General features: G+C 37.0%; 1 protein-coding gene and 1 long non-coding RNA gene across 8 annotated transcripts in view; one reads left to right on the top strand and one right to left on the bottom strand.

Annotated features, from left to right (window-relative positions):
- The window catches only part of MECOM (MDS1 and EVI1 complex locus), a 528,132-nt gene that overhangs the window by 66,051 nt on the left and 446,748 nt on the right, over nucleotides 1–15,333 (bottom strand). The window lies entirely within an intron of this gene.
- The window catches only part of LOC123616017 (uncharacterized), a 29,836-nt gene that overhangs the window by 3,807 nt on the left and 10,696 nt on the right, over nucleotides 1–15,333 (top strand). The window contains exon 2 of the long non-coding RNA XR_006723881.2: nucleotides 12,009–12,056. This is a non-coding gene — a long non-coding RNA (uncharacterized LOC123616017). The remainder of the gene's footprint in view (nucleotides 1–12,008; nucleotides 12,057–15,333) is intronic.

The raw sequence follows: 15,333 nt of genomic DNA, 5'->3' as shown, positions 1-15,333 counted from the left end.
TGCAGCTTTGGGTTTCTTGAGGAGGCTAAATATACACTGAACGGCAAGCCTGACATTTTTGTCTTAACACCGTTTTTGGTTTTTTGGGGTTTTTTTTTTTTTTGTAGCTTTTCAAGAACATACAAGTGCATTTTTACATTTCTCAAGCGCAGTTTCATTCATGGAGATCCTGTGAAATCCTGTTGCATACAGTGCATGTCAAGAAGCATGAAATAATCTGAGAAATTGACATTTGGCTGAACAATAACTGCTTGCTAATTAAATTAGCTTCCTGTATGGATATTGATGAGTGTTTAAAAAGAAAATCAATGCTTCCTTTTCCACGTTAGAATCGTATTTTGTAAGATCTTACCATTTAATTGAGACAAAGATAAGAAAAAAATATAGGTGTATCTTTAGGACTCAAGAGACTCCCCACTGATTCCTGCATATAAATATTTCTCCCAATACAGAAACTCCAGTTTGTCTCTCCTCTTTCTTTCCCTCCAAATTCTTGACCACCTACAATTTTTTCTTTCAAGTTTTTTCTACTTAGTAGAGTAAACCTTGTAATGATGCATCATGTTTAAGTAAAAGAAACTAGATCGGAAAGCCATGGAGTCAAAGGTAAAATTGTGTTTAATTTTAATGTATTTATTTTAATCAGGGCCGTATTCTACAGGCTTGGCTCCCTAAACTTGAAGGTGTATTCTGTGATGTTGGCTGGGTAGACCCAGCAAAGCAGTTGCCCGCAATAAGAGTTTACAAACAAACAGAGCTCTGAGTGACCACAGTCAACACACATTAACACTGCTCAAGAGAGATATTTCTGGTCTCTCTTGATGGACTTTTTTTTTAATCTATGGGAGTGGGAAGACTTAAAAAAGGAAAAGAGGAAATTAAAGGTAAAAAAAAAATGTAAATAAAAAATTTCCCTTGGTCTGGAAATGGGCCCGACTGAAAGCATGTTAATCTCCACCTCAGTAATTTGGTTCTCCAGGAGAAGACAGAAGCCCTGCTGCTGTGCCCTGCACTTCATAAATCACATCTTTATGTGGACAAGGTCAGGGCACCTAACAGCTCAGACATGGGCCTTTGCAGTGGCTCGAGGATTCAGGCATGTTTACTCTCCCGCCCGGCTCTCCGAGGAGTAGTCCAGCACGCTTCTAATTACTTTTGATTATTTTCATTTGCTGGGGTCAGTCTGGCTTGCCAGGACTGCTGGAGGGTTGATTTCCTACAAATCTCGATGTCTTTGTAGGACGGCCCTGTGTGCGTTCAGAATTAGCACCCCGTTATTGTGCCTACAGCATGGGATACCTCATAACAGATACTGTGATAGAAAAGTTTCCCCAGTGAACCATTACCTACTTCCCTTTTTATTAATCAACTACACAAACATAATCACCTATCTGATCTTTTTTAAAAAATGCAGACGACTTTCTTAACAGTTGAGTATTTTATAGGATATTTGGCCAGGATGAAAGTAATTTTTTTTTTTTGTTTGCTTCGACTTTAAATATATTTAGTAATGACTAGCAGCTCTTTGGAAACTAAGATGAAATACTTTGCTGAGACAACAGCTCTAGTGAATAAATTATTATACTCAAAGATTTATTTCCTAAACTCCAATTAAGGCTGCCATATTTAAAATATTTTTTGTTGGGCTATTTTGATGTATTTCAGTCCTAAGCTATTACGCTGAGTGGTTATTTTGTGGCTGAAGCAAAACAACAACAACAAATTTATACCAAGTTTAAATGAAAACACTGTGATAAAATAAAAACTTAAATAAAATATATTGTAGTAAAATTTTGGTGGAGAAAGAGAGACAAAAACACCACTGTTTTTCTCTTTCTTATCCACCGAAAGTAGAGATGTGCAATATGATGATGCGTATGCATTTAGAGATACATTCAAGAAAAAAAAAAAGATGAGTAAATAAATATTCATAAAACTGAGAATAAATATTCACAAAAATACATAGCACATTAATCTGATTGTTCAGATTATAATCGTTTTTAGATCACTGAGCAAAAATGACTATTATCTTTTTTATCGTATAGAAGATAACTTGGATCTCGATTATGATTAGTCTCAAAAAGCCAAATCCCTTCATTCTTCCTAACTTTAGATCAAAGAATCATGGCACTAAATTAAGGAGTCTGGAATTAAACCCCACTGCTGGGAATTAATTTTTTTTATTATTTTATGAATTTAAATTAATTAAATCTTTCAAGACAGCATTTAGCACATTATGTAATAAATCCAGGATCAGCTTCTTTCTTGAGACTTTAGAAACACCATTTCAGATTCATGATCGTGTGGAAAAAGTGAGTTGGAAGACCTTTCTCTGCTCCTGTCTCCCCTCCTAGCTGTGTGCCTTTGGGTAAGTCACTTAACCTTTGAGTTGGTTTCTATGATAGTTTCATAATATCAGCCTAATAAGAGTGTTGGGAAAATAAATTGGGTAATGTGAGCATGAACTGCTTTGAGTTCGTGGGAACAGGTCAAAACACTGTAAGTTTCACAGTTTTTGTGCTTGTGTAATGGGTTAGAATGGACTTACGTACACACATAATGAGGAAGATAGTCTGGTTGATATTTTGCGGAATGGCAAGGTCTAAGTATTTTTCTATCCTCTTTCTCCCATTCCAATGTCAGCTGCCCTAATCCTTACCCTGACCTATGGAAGAGAAGAATTTTAAGAAAAATGTTTTTTTCTCTCAAACTGTGCTACCCTCGAAGATGTCTGTCTCTGTCTGGCTTGCAGCTGAGTTTGCTCTGTCCCCCCGACTGTGTTCTCTGCCAATCAGTAAGAGGGAGAATTCTGAGATGGGGGTGAAATACCACTGAGACCCAAGAACCCTAAAAACCAGAGTAGGGGCCACACACATACACGCTGGACTAATCTTAGGCCAGTATTTGTCATCCAGGTCCAGAAATTTATTCTTGACAATGCCCTCTGGTGGACTGTACTGGGGTGGGGAGGCAGGAATTGGGTTTATCTCATTTGCCCCTATTGCCTGGGGCCTAACATAACACCAGGTGTGTCGTAGGTATTCAGTAAGTGTTTGGTGAAAAAATGTATCAGGTCCTTCCATGATTTTCATTCCTATCAAGTCTGGATGCTTAGCTTGGATGTTTGATATGTCTAGTGAGAATGATCACAGTGACTTCCTATGCTGACCAACAGTTACCCGCCCCTCACCAGTTTATATTCAACACCACTAATCTGCCCACGTGGCAACTGTCACGCACTCGCCTGCTTAAACGTCACTGTGTTCCAGTCGCCCCACAATTCAGTATAAGCTCATTCTATTTTTTTGGAAAATGAAATGAGGCAATGTATGTTAATCACTTCGAATCATACATGGCACGTAGTGTACAATCAATTAAAAGTAGCTATTATTATTATCAGTATTGCTAATATAAATGTAATTCTAATCATTATTGTTCCTCAGCTTATACTTTATTTTGCCTTGATTATCTTGGATAAAATCTTACCAATCCTTCAAAGCCACCCATTTTTTATGCCCACTGATCCCTACCAACCAGGTTTGACCATTCCATCTTTTATCCCAAGTCATCTGTGCTTCTCTCCTGGCTGATGCCCAGTTCCACCTCACCTTACAGTTGTATCTGTAATGCCTTTCAGTAATCATGATTAAAATCCCCAGTGGTCCTTCTTAAGAGTCACTGTAAGATTCTTAAGGATGGAATCAAATTTTATTCATACTCACATCTTGAGTATAGCATCTTTTCATAATAGGCCAAACTATCTTTGAACTGCTCTTGCAAGGATGAATTAATGATGGCTAAATGTAGGAGGCATTGTTATATTTACTATCCAAGGAAACTGGACTGTTTACCACTGTTCCCCCATGGGGATCAATTGATGCACTGATAATTCTCCTAGGGAATTTAGAGAGAGAAATTTCCATCACTGCTGTGTCCCAGGAGAAGCATTTTATTGCTTCCCCATCCACCCATATTGATGTTTCCATACCAACTACCTGGGTTGGCCTTTACCCGGGCACCAACCCTGGACAACACCTGGGGTGCCTTCTGTCTCCTCCTTCCCAGTGAGCAGTTGCTGGTTTGGTCAGTCTGCTAAATTGTCTCTCCAGGGCCTTCACTTTCCCACTGCTCTGGCCTAATGAAGACCCTTGTCGTTTTAGGCCCGAATTCGGTGGCATCACCAAAAATTAGTCTTCCTGAGTAACAAACTTAAGACAATGTTTTGCTTCACCTAGAGACAAAAGGTAAAAAAAGAAAAACCACACTAACAAAAACTCCAGTTGTTCCTGATTTGCTAGAAAATAAAGCTTTTAATTCAAAACGCAATCTCCTCTACAACTAGGCGTCAAACTTCTCTTTCCAGACCCATTTTCAGATTCGTCCCTTTAAGCAAATCTTTAGCTCTGGTTAACAACTCGGAATGTAAGTAGAAGCTCTTGGTCTTTGAACTGTGTTCGCGCAGGCCCTTTGGCTCTACTTATTTTCGATATTCACAGCATTCAGAAGATGCAACAATAGATCAAGGAAGAGAAGTCAGAGTTCTATTTATCAAGCTCGTTCACAGCCCTCCAGGCTCCCTTCCTTGAAGTGCTTATGGTACTCATTATTAAAGTCATTTACTAGTCAGTCATCATATTTAGGGTCATTTGGGATAATTCTGTCATCTGCCCATCTACCCCAAAGCTGTCTGACAGCAAGAAGTACGCTTCACACCACTGACTTGTTACCAGGTAGTCCCTGAAAATATGCTCTGTGGTCAGAGGAGGTCAAGATAGCTCCCACTTGGAACTTCACAATGAACATCAACATGGTAAATGCTCTGAGACTCTCAAAGTGTAAGAAGTCCTTCAGTATAGAAACCTATTTCTTGTTTTGGGGGTGCCAACCAAGATAGGAAAACTGCTTTCCCCTTCCACCTTAAAGAACACCTAAGAGGGAAATAAAGCTTTATATTACTTTGCATCTATTTCAGCAAAGTTGAAACTAGACAAAGAATTCTCCTAAATAGTTTTCTATCAATTGACTGTTCACTATTGATCAAAAAAATAGTTATAGATACAGAGAGACAAAATCAAGCCTCAACTTTTCATTGAATTTGAAAGCATCTGGAAGGTCTATCAGGCTCACAAAGAAAGTAGGTTATCAGTAACTCTAGCCAGTGAATCCTTTGCCTGCGAACTGCTGTAATTTTACTTGAGTATATGGTAGGAGAACCTTCCAAAGGAACGTGTATAGTTTCATTTCAGAATCAACCCACCCTTTCCTCTCCTCTTCCATTACAAGCCCTACTACAGCATAGGTTTTTATCATGAGCATATGGACACACAATGTTTTATATTATTTAGGCTTTTCTTAATAAGATTTGGCATTATCTAGATATGTGTTTCCTCAGGAGAAAGAAAAGCAGTCATTTAATCTTAAGTCTATAAATGCCTGAATTAAATGTTTAAGAATTGGCTTTTTCTTCAGTTTTTGATATTGGATTCAGGTGGCTGATGGCTGTCTAACTGCTAAACTAAGTGGACATTAAATCAGACGGCATACAAAATTACAGGAATTTGATCCTCACATAAACCACAAACCTTGATGAACTAACGTTGTTCCAGATGAATTAACTCATCATCCTGAGGAACAGAACATTTCACAGGAGCATCCACACAGTCTTCTTGGTAAAGAGCACTAATGACCGTGATTAATTCGTGATCTATTGAAAGTGCTGGCTTCTAACTAAAGAGGCATACGCTGAACACAGGGGAGGGATGGCAAGGCAGTTCTGGCCCAGAATTACCATTCCACTTCCACATTCTGACAGTAGGTGCTAGTTGTCATGTCCCTGTTGCAGAATTATCAAAAAATAGTCAATATGCTAAGTTCTTACCAATGATTCAGTGAAACATTTATCTTTTCTCTATGTTGGAAACCCTAAAATTCCATTTTATTATGCCAATAACCATGGCCAGACACTTTAAAAATAAAAAAATAAAAACTCTATACAGCCAGGAAAATGTGAGGCTTATAATCCATTTAATGGGTGTCACATCTTTTGATACATATCAGATGGTAAAATGTCAGAATATTCCAACAGTGGTTGAAGTACCAACAAAATCTCAGTATCATTATGAAAATATGGACATGATTTCAGGTGTGGCTTTAAAAATATCTTTCTGTAAATTTTGTTGAGTCAATTCTTCAGCTTCAAATAAAATCCTAATATAGCCTGTCTATAAACTCCAGAATTAAGTACTGGTGAATTTCCAAGATGTAGATTCTCAAAGGTATTTGTGTTTTGGTATGTAGTTCTTGGCTGGAGAACAAATCTAGGCTTGCTAATGTAGTGCCTACAACTATCAGGAAGAATGCCAGAAGGAACATGAATACTTAAAGAGAAAAAAAAAACGCACCTTGGTTCACACATAATTTCTCTCTGAATATGATCTGGACTATCAATTTACAAATAAACCATGGAACCCAGTCATGAGATGGAGAAAATCAAAATTATGAGCCTAGGAAGGTAAGATCGAAATGACTACAGATTTAAAATTTTAAATTCATGCCTTTGTGTCATATTACATTGTATCTTACACAGTTTTATATTCTTCCTCCCTATTTCCATTCTTACAAGAGCTAAGAAAGTTTGTATGTACTCTAAAAGAGTTGGATGAATCAAATTTAAATGATTCACTAAGTCCTTCAGCTATGTAACATGTTCGTTTGTGTTAATTTTGTGTTGTCATCACCAAAGAAATTACCATGATAAATGTTTATCATTTCCTGTACATATCTCCTTGTAACCAATGCCGGAATATTTTGAAAGTCATTAAAAGTCTTTATAAAGTATATTTTGCTAAATTTCACTCTTACAAAGCCCAGTGGCCTTATAACGTAACAGATATACATTTAAGTTACTAATGTTCAACTATTGTGAAGAAAAAGAAAGAGTGAGGTGGAGATGGAAATGGAGGAGAGAGAGAGGGAGAGAGAGAGAGAGAGATAATGATCCTTTATCCGGAAAAGAGCATGAGATGGAGACATAAGCTATCTATTCCCTCAGCAGGAATCGGTATTTAAATGCTTTCTGTACTGAGTATCTTGTTGCACTGAGTGTGACTTTCAGGTTTACAGAGATGTATTTTTCACACCGTGCAGCACCTAAATGCAAATCCACTAAATACAAATACACCACTTTTCTTACGCTCAACTAAAGCCAAGATGGTTCTATATCAACACCGGGTGGTTTAAGGGCTGAGCAAGGGAAGTTTTGACTACACTTGATTTTCAATTACTTGTTCACTGCAGAATCTAAGCCCTCAGAAAAGTGCAAATTTGCTGAATTTGGTTTAAGTTTTGAAAGTATTCCATAGCAGTTGCGAGGTAAATAATGAAGTCAAATAGAATATCCTCCAGCCAAAGAACTTGTGGATGGCAAGCCAACCTTTCTCTTCTAATTCTTCCCTGTTCCCAATAATTTTGTTCAATGTGGTCCAGGTGATCCCAGTGGCTGATGACTCTCATGACTCAGCTGTCAAATCATTCACACCTCGGATTTGGTGGCAATGCCACAGTCTGTTTTGACAAACACCCCGCCTCTTGTGGACTTTAGCAGGGAAGGCGATGGGCTGAATAGCTGCCATAATGAAGTCAGATCTTTTTCCCAGGGCTCAGGAGACCACAGGTTTCCTCTGTGCAAATCATAAAATCCCCTGGGCCCAAGAGCAGTCTCATCTCCGATTGCCTGCTATGTCATAGCCCTCTGATGTTGGGGCCCTGGGTAGAGTCTGCTTCTAGTTAAATGATGAGAGAGTTGCTTAAGCTTCTTGAATTTCTCTTTCAATATTTTTTAAATTGTGGTAATGGCAACTATATCATAGGAGGTTATTAGGATTAAACAATGGAGATTTTATATATATATATATATGTATAGAACTTAGTGTATATATGTATGTGTGTGTGTATATATGTATATATGTATAGAACTTAGTATAATGCCTTGTATGTAGTAGACACTCACAAGGAGGGAAAACAGTATAGTGATTAAAAGCACAGACACTACAGTAGGACAGCCTGGACTTAAATCGCAGCTTCTTCACTATGTGCTAGGTGACATGTCACGTTACTTATCATCTCAGATTCCTTATCTGTAAATGAGGATAATGATAGTATCTCACAGGGCTATTGAGATGATTAAATACAACAATCCATGCACAGCACTTAGCTCAGTGCCCAGCCCATAAGTACCTAATAAACATTAGTTATTATTAAAGAGAGTTCTAATTCTATAAAACAGTTATTACCTCCTATATAAATACCCTCTCTGGTTTGTTTTCTTCATTGATGTCTTTACATCAGAAGAGAAACAAATATTTGTTTTGCTCCTGATGTACCTGCCATCACTCAGGCAGCATTTTGTTTTTGAGAAACAGAAATGGAAACATAGAGAACCAGAGAAAAATAACCAAAATAAATGATGGGAATGCAAATTCATTATGGCATCTAACAACTAATGTAGGAATCCCAGTTTTGGGGGTGGGGGGTGGAGATGGGGAGAAATATTTCATAACAAAGGAATTGTTGGAGATAGGCAAAAGAAGGCACATGAAGCGAAGTAGGAATCTTCATGATTCTCTTGGAAGTGATACAGTTTTTTAAAAAAAAATTGAACAGAAATTAAGTGTGGAGTACATTTTAGTCAATAGGCTATGAAGAGATATAATTCTTCAAAATGTGAAGACAATGGGAGGTGAAACATTCAAGAAAAAGGAAAAAGGACATGTGCAGAGTAAGATGTTGGTGTGAATCTAGAGGATCTCAGTAGAGGTTGTTCAGTTTTGGGTGTGTAAATTTGTTCTGTTGGCTGGGGCCGGAAATGCGAATGGGTGTGACTGGAATCGAATCTTCCAGCACCAGGCAGAACTTCAGGTGACTGTAGCTGCTGTCTTAACTGCAACCTGATGAGACCTTGGGCCAGAACCATTCAGCCAGCTAAGCAGCTTCTGAATTCTAAGCCATAGAATCTGAGGACAATAAATGTTTATTATTGTTTTCAGTTTGGAGGTAATTTTTTAATGTAGCAATAGATAACAGAAATGCCAGGCAAAGATCTTTGGTGGATATGGACAATTCAGTTACCTGGCTTCCTTTGATTATCAGAGAATCCAGGGCCATGAAGGAGCACCACCCCTGAACCCCAGTCTGCACTTGGCCTCATCTTGCCATTTCCTTGCTGCAGCCAGAAAGAGGTGGTTTCATATCCCCATGGAACAAATACTTGCCTTTGGTTCCTCTCATGAACTGTTGCTCAAGAAACTCATTAGGATATCCCAAGAGCCATAAAGTTGAGAAGCATTCATGAGTAAGACTTGATATGGCCAAATTATGGAAAACTTTCCAAAAAGCCTGTTGGAATTTAGGCTATCTGGGATTGAAAATAGAAAAAAAAACACTGATCATAAGGTATGGAGTGGTGACATTATGACAAGATTTCAAAAAGACTTGTTTCTCATTTCCAGAGCCATCACTTAGTAGATCATGAGTTTTCAATTGGTTTGAGAGTATGTACCAGATTAAGGTTAAGTTGCTTTGCAAAGTCTGCTGATTTTTTGTTATTGTGTATAAAATGACTAAGATATTGATCTTTGAACATAAAAGTGCTCTGATAAACTGTTTATCTAGAGTTTCCCCAACGTTAGCCCAAACCTAGAAGAAAGGCAATACAATATCAGTGCTAAATGTGGTAATAATATTAGCAACCAATGTTTCTCTCCCTTCCCATCACTTCCATAGACTAGGATCTTGCCCCTTTTTCTGTGGTTGCAGGAGCTCTCCTGGGAGCAGCAACCACTTCTGATAAAGTAGCTGTTGGCTTATTTCTACAGGCTCCCAGAGAGATTGCCAGGTTTTCATAACTAATAGCCAAACCACATCAGATGTGATGGAGAGTAGAGTAGGGATAACACATTACCCTTTGCAAGGGGCTTTCATTTAAACTAGTTAATTAATGAATGATGCAAATCCATGAGAGGGTATGATAGGCATGACAAGTAAAATTATCACAATAAAAATGAGAAAAGAGTGGCAGATGTTAGAGAACTTGCCCAAGGTCCTAGTGCTGGTAGGTGCTGGTAGACACCCTGGTAGACCAGTGCCTGGAAGACAGAACTTCTTAGCTAACTCTTTTTTCTCCTATACCAGTGCTTCTCCATCTATCCAGGCAAAGAAACTAGATTTAAATTAAATTTTAATTTTTTCCCTTAGAGAACCTGGTAATTTCATTTATCACTCCACTTCACTTTGAAGTTTTCATTTTTGAACATTTTTTTGAAGTCAAATTATAAAAGCAATGCATGCTTGTTTTATGAACTATACAACACAACGTAAACATGTTTCATCATTCTGAGGTAATTGATACTCAGTCTCGTGTTTTTTTCTTGTCGTATTCTTTGCTCACACAAAATAAAGAAATATATATACTTTTTTCACCAAAATAGTTACATTTATATATTATTCTATAACTTCCCTTTTTTGCATGTGACAATATATCACAAACATGCTACAAGTTAGGAAGTCTACATCTAATTTGAAATTCTTTTTCTAATCTCCTTATTTGTACATACAGCCATGTTTACATACATGTACACATAATTTTACATGGACTCTTGGGTTTCAGAGTAACTCTGGGATATTAGCCCAGTCTCACATCACTCTCTTCATTTCCTTGACTCTTGATTCACAGGTTGCAAATGACCAACTAAATATGCTGCCAGAGGGAATAAAATATTAGTGTGAACCATTGTCCCTGCTGTAAAGTCCCAGGCAATTTATTTAGAGAGACAAGACTAAGCTACTTGAAAGAATAGCAAACAGTACAAGACTGTAAGTCATTAAGTACTAAATTATGTGGCTTGAATGATAAGTGCTACAGAGATTCCGGCAGGAAAGAGATGCGTAAAGGTTTGTGTGGTGGGGAAAGCTTTATGGAAGAGGTGGGGCTTTTGCTCACTCAAAGCCTGGTTAGGAGTGGAAAGGAGTATTCCTTGGGAGCTTTCCATGTGCTAGAGTTAGGCTAAGTGTATTTCCAATGTTTTTTCAATTTCTTTGATAAAACTCAGCATCCTATTGTTCCTTATATTCCCTATAACATCCCCCAAAGTTTTTAAAATATAGACTGTAGTAGCTTAGGTATATATGTATATTCATGTGTGTGTTCTAAACAAAGAGATCAATTTTCCTGATATATTCTAATATAGCAGATGGATTTGTACTCTATGCTGGGTGAATCTGCCAGCACAAATGAAAGACAATGAAAAATAATTGTTCTGGTAAAATATAAAAGCAGTAAGTTAGCTCATGAAATTTCTGGCATAATTCTTTTCTTAAATTAAGAATAACTGAATACATACTGAAGGTACATACCCAGACAATGCTTTGTAGATAAACTAGAAAACATTTTGTTTCAGATAATGGGTCTTCCTATTTTGTTTAACAACCAAAGACATAGTCAACTCACTTTCAATAACAGTAACAATAAAAACAACAACAAAACTGCAGAACACCTTTAAATCATAGCATAATGCCTAAATACATACACCCATTGCAGTTTTCTGTGTTGCAATAACTTTTTTAATAAATTATTTGGTTTTGATTGGAAATGTAGACAAAAGATATCCATTAGCTTTTTTTTTTAATCAAGTGTATTTTAAATGGATTATTTCTAACATTAGTCATTCTTGTTAATTTCACCCTTTTATTCATTCATTCTGAAGAAAAACCAGACATGGTCCTTGCCAAATTCTCACGTTAAAGAACCACAATGGCAGCAATGTGGCAAATATATTGGGGTGGAGCAAGTGGACACCAGTGACCACTTAGCAAGCTATCGAAGTAACAGAAGCAAGAGATGATGATAGGATGGTAAAATATAAGCACCTACTCTATGTCAGGGACTTACTATGCGTCACTTCCTCTAATAACTCATTAACAGCTTGTAAATGTTTGTTATCCTTGTTTTACAGATGACAAAACTGTACTCAGTAAATAACTTGCCCAAAGTCACACAACTGGTAAGTATTAAAGATGGGATTCAAATCCTGATTAATCTGACTGTATATTCTGCTATGATTGTTTCCTGAGGCTGCACTACTTCAGCCATAAAGACCTGAAAGATTGGCCTGGTAAATTGCCAAAGATGCCATCCGTCTGACACTGGGAGTTGACAATGAGGGTCGCTCTGAGCCAACCACTGACTGACAGGGACCGTAAGGAAGACTAATGTCAGTTTCACTATAAAGATCAGATAAGTAAAGGAAGTAAGCAGTAGGGGTATTGTCAAGACCAATGTAAACTCCTAGAACGCAGATGCATCTATACTGCATATTTGTAATTAACAGTCATTTTGTGGATGTGAAAACAGAGGCCAGGGACACAACATGATTTTCCGAAGCCTCAGTCATAATCAGAGTAAGAACAAATGTGTATAGATATTCAGTTTGTGGCATCAACCCATTTTTTTCAATTACCCTCTCATTGATTAATGTATTTTCATCGTAGTCACTTGGGAAAACACATGTGAAAAAGGAATTCAGTACTTGAAGCAGAGAAGAGGGGCACTTCTTAGAAGCAAAATTCTAATCTACTTAAGGTTCTTAAGAGTGACCCTAGAACATGTATCTTTTATTCTCATTTTACATTCTTCCCTTAGATTTGTGTAAAAACATAAAGGTTAGAAATAAAAGAATACAAAGCAATTTCTTATGTTTTTGTCCACAACTATAAATCTGTCATAATAGGGATGATAGTAAAAACAATGAGATTTAATTTTTAACATTATGTCATTAAACCATAATTACGTCTCATAGCCCAAAGAAGGTCACCTGGGGTTCTTAGTGGTGGTTTCCTCCAAAATTGAGCATGTCTGTCCTTACTCTCTGCTTCCTTATCTGATTATTTACACTCTTTGAAACTTCCTTGTGTTTTATCATCAAAAACCATTTGTGGTCTGCATCTCGGGTGCAAGGCACTGACCCCATGTCATATTTATTCCTTGTCTAAGCCACGTTCTTAGTAAAGTTTCCTGACACAAGTTTTGTCAACATAATAGCCAACATAATTTTTTACAGGAAATAAATTGGTTTATCGAAGTAAGTCTTAAAGTGGGAATTGGTTCCTTTTTTTCAAGGTATCTTTTAAAACTGCCTAATGAGTATTCTTGAAGATTTTGTTGAAGCTACATCTGGATGCAGGTCATAGGACAGCTTCTAAGACTTCATCTCTTAAAACTGTTAGTTAATAGAAATAAATTGTTTATTGCACCATCAGACAACATATTTCCACTGTGACTCTGCTCAGCAAGTATTCATTCTAGTATTCATTCTAAAATTAGCAAGAAAATATATTAAGAACATGAAGTTGTGAAACTGATTAATTTCAGCAACCAAAGGAGACATAGTGAAATCAAAATGTTGCAATGGCACCGGATGGTCAAGCCATCTCTACAGCATGAGAGAAGTTTGTAATTAGTCTATGTTTTTCATCACTGGGGAAAAAAATACATGGTTTTAGATATCAGGTTTAAAGCACCTAAAGAACCCGGAGTTGTCATGCCAAATACAAGAGATCTAAAGATCTGCCATTACACATCCATTACATTTAGTGAGCTGTCCTGGCTTTTTTGAAGTGCTGTATACACGATCTTGCAAGGCGAAACACTTTATGTACCATACGAAATTTGAGGCATAATGTTTAATGTTCACAAGATAAGTTAACAAAACTGTATGCTGGTGACTTTTTTATTTCCCAGTTTTATGTCCTTCAAGTACTTTAAGGAAAGATAAACAAGAAGGTAGGAGAATAAAATGTGCCTTTTCCTTCTACCTTTTTCACTCTCTTTCCTCAATTAAATTATAACTGCTGATTTGCACCCGAGGAAGAAATCATGTTAAAATATGCTGGGCTTTTTTTTTTTCTCAATGTTTAGATAACAGCTTTCAAAACACGGCTAAGTAAAATGTGTTTTGAGATGGAAAACATTTGGTCTTTTTTGCAGCTTTCAACAGCTTAAGTGAAGGGATTTTTAATGTTCCCAAACAGCTGGGCCATACTATGTGTATCGTGAATTCCACTCTCATTGAAGGATCCCATCTCCCCCCTGCATGGAGAGGTTCCCTTTTTCCTTTTTTAAAAAATAATATCCTCTTTTTTTAAACTGAAGTATAGTCAGTTTACAATGTTGTGTCAATTTCTGGTGTACAGCATAATAGTTCAGTCATATATATACATATATGTTTGTTTTCATATTCTTTTTCATCATGGGTTACTACAAGATATTGAATATAGTTCCTTGCGCTATACAGTATAAACTTGTTGTTTATCTATTGTATATACAGCAGTTAGCATCTGCAAATCTCGAACTCCCAGTTTATCTCTTCTCCTCCCCACCCCCTGCAATGGTCTTTGCCGCTAGTTCATCTTAATAGCTTTCCATCATTATCACAGCTTTCTCACAGATAATGCTTGCAGCAGTGACTGCTGAAAGAACTTATCCTTGAAGAAAACTTAAAATTTTTCTTTAAAAAATGCTAGTGATTTTTTTATTTACTGTGTGGCAGCCATAGAAAACAACAGGCTAATGTACACTGGAATAATACTGACAACAGTGTGACGGGAGGGCAGACTGCATTCTGATTTTCAGGATCTCTTGGGGCTTTCTCAAAGATGCTATTGAATGTTACTGTACACATTATCTGCACTGCCTAAATTTTTACCACCCTCTCAACATCACTCCAAATGTGTGCTCAAAAGGAGTTTTTTCAGAACTAAATATTTCACAATGATCTTCAAACCCCTTCCCAGGTAAAGGGGTGTCCATAAATGCATCCATGCATTAGTACCTATTTATCTGACTATAATCAGTACGGTAATGGAGAGGGTGTGCATGGCAGTCACACATGTCAATTCAATGTGAAAACAAAGGTAATCAATGTAAAAAAAAAGCCAAAACATTGTAGAATAGTTATGTGATGCAAATGTACTGGTTAAAGTGCATCTGACATTTAACAACAGGTTTACTATTTTACAACCAAAAGAGTGAAAACAAGAGTTCAAACGTTTGCATACACTAAGCATACAAACTATGTAAATAAACTACGTTCATCAATGGACATAAATTATGTAAACTGAAATAGCAGAAATAGCAAGGTCTATTTTTATAATCTGTTATTTATTTTTGTTTCCTAGAAAATTTCACTTTTTTCTTTGTTGGTCTCAAATTTAGGGGTTGAATTGAAATGGAAATGTATCTTTTATTCTCTGTGCCTTCCCTTCCTCACCTACGTCCTCCGG

Source organism: Camelus bactrianus, chromosome 1, assembly GCF_048773025.1.
Source record: "Camelus bactrianus isolate YW-2024 breed Bactrian camel chromosome 1, ASM4877302v1, whole genome shotgun sequence".
In the NCBI taxonomy this organism is placed as follows: domain Eukaryota; kingdom Metazoa; phylum Chordata; class Mammalia; order Artiodactyla; family Camelidae; genus Camelus; species Camelus bactrianus.
Note: the sequence above shows the minus strand (reverse complement) of the source record. Positions and strands in the feature narration are given on the sequence as shown.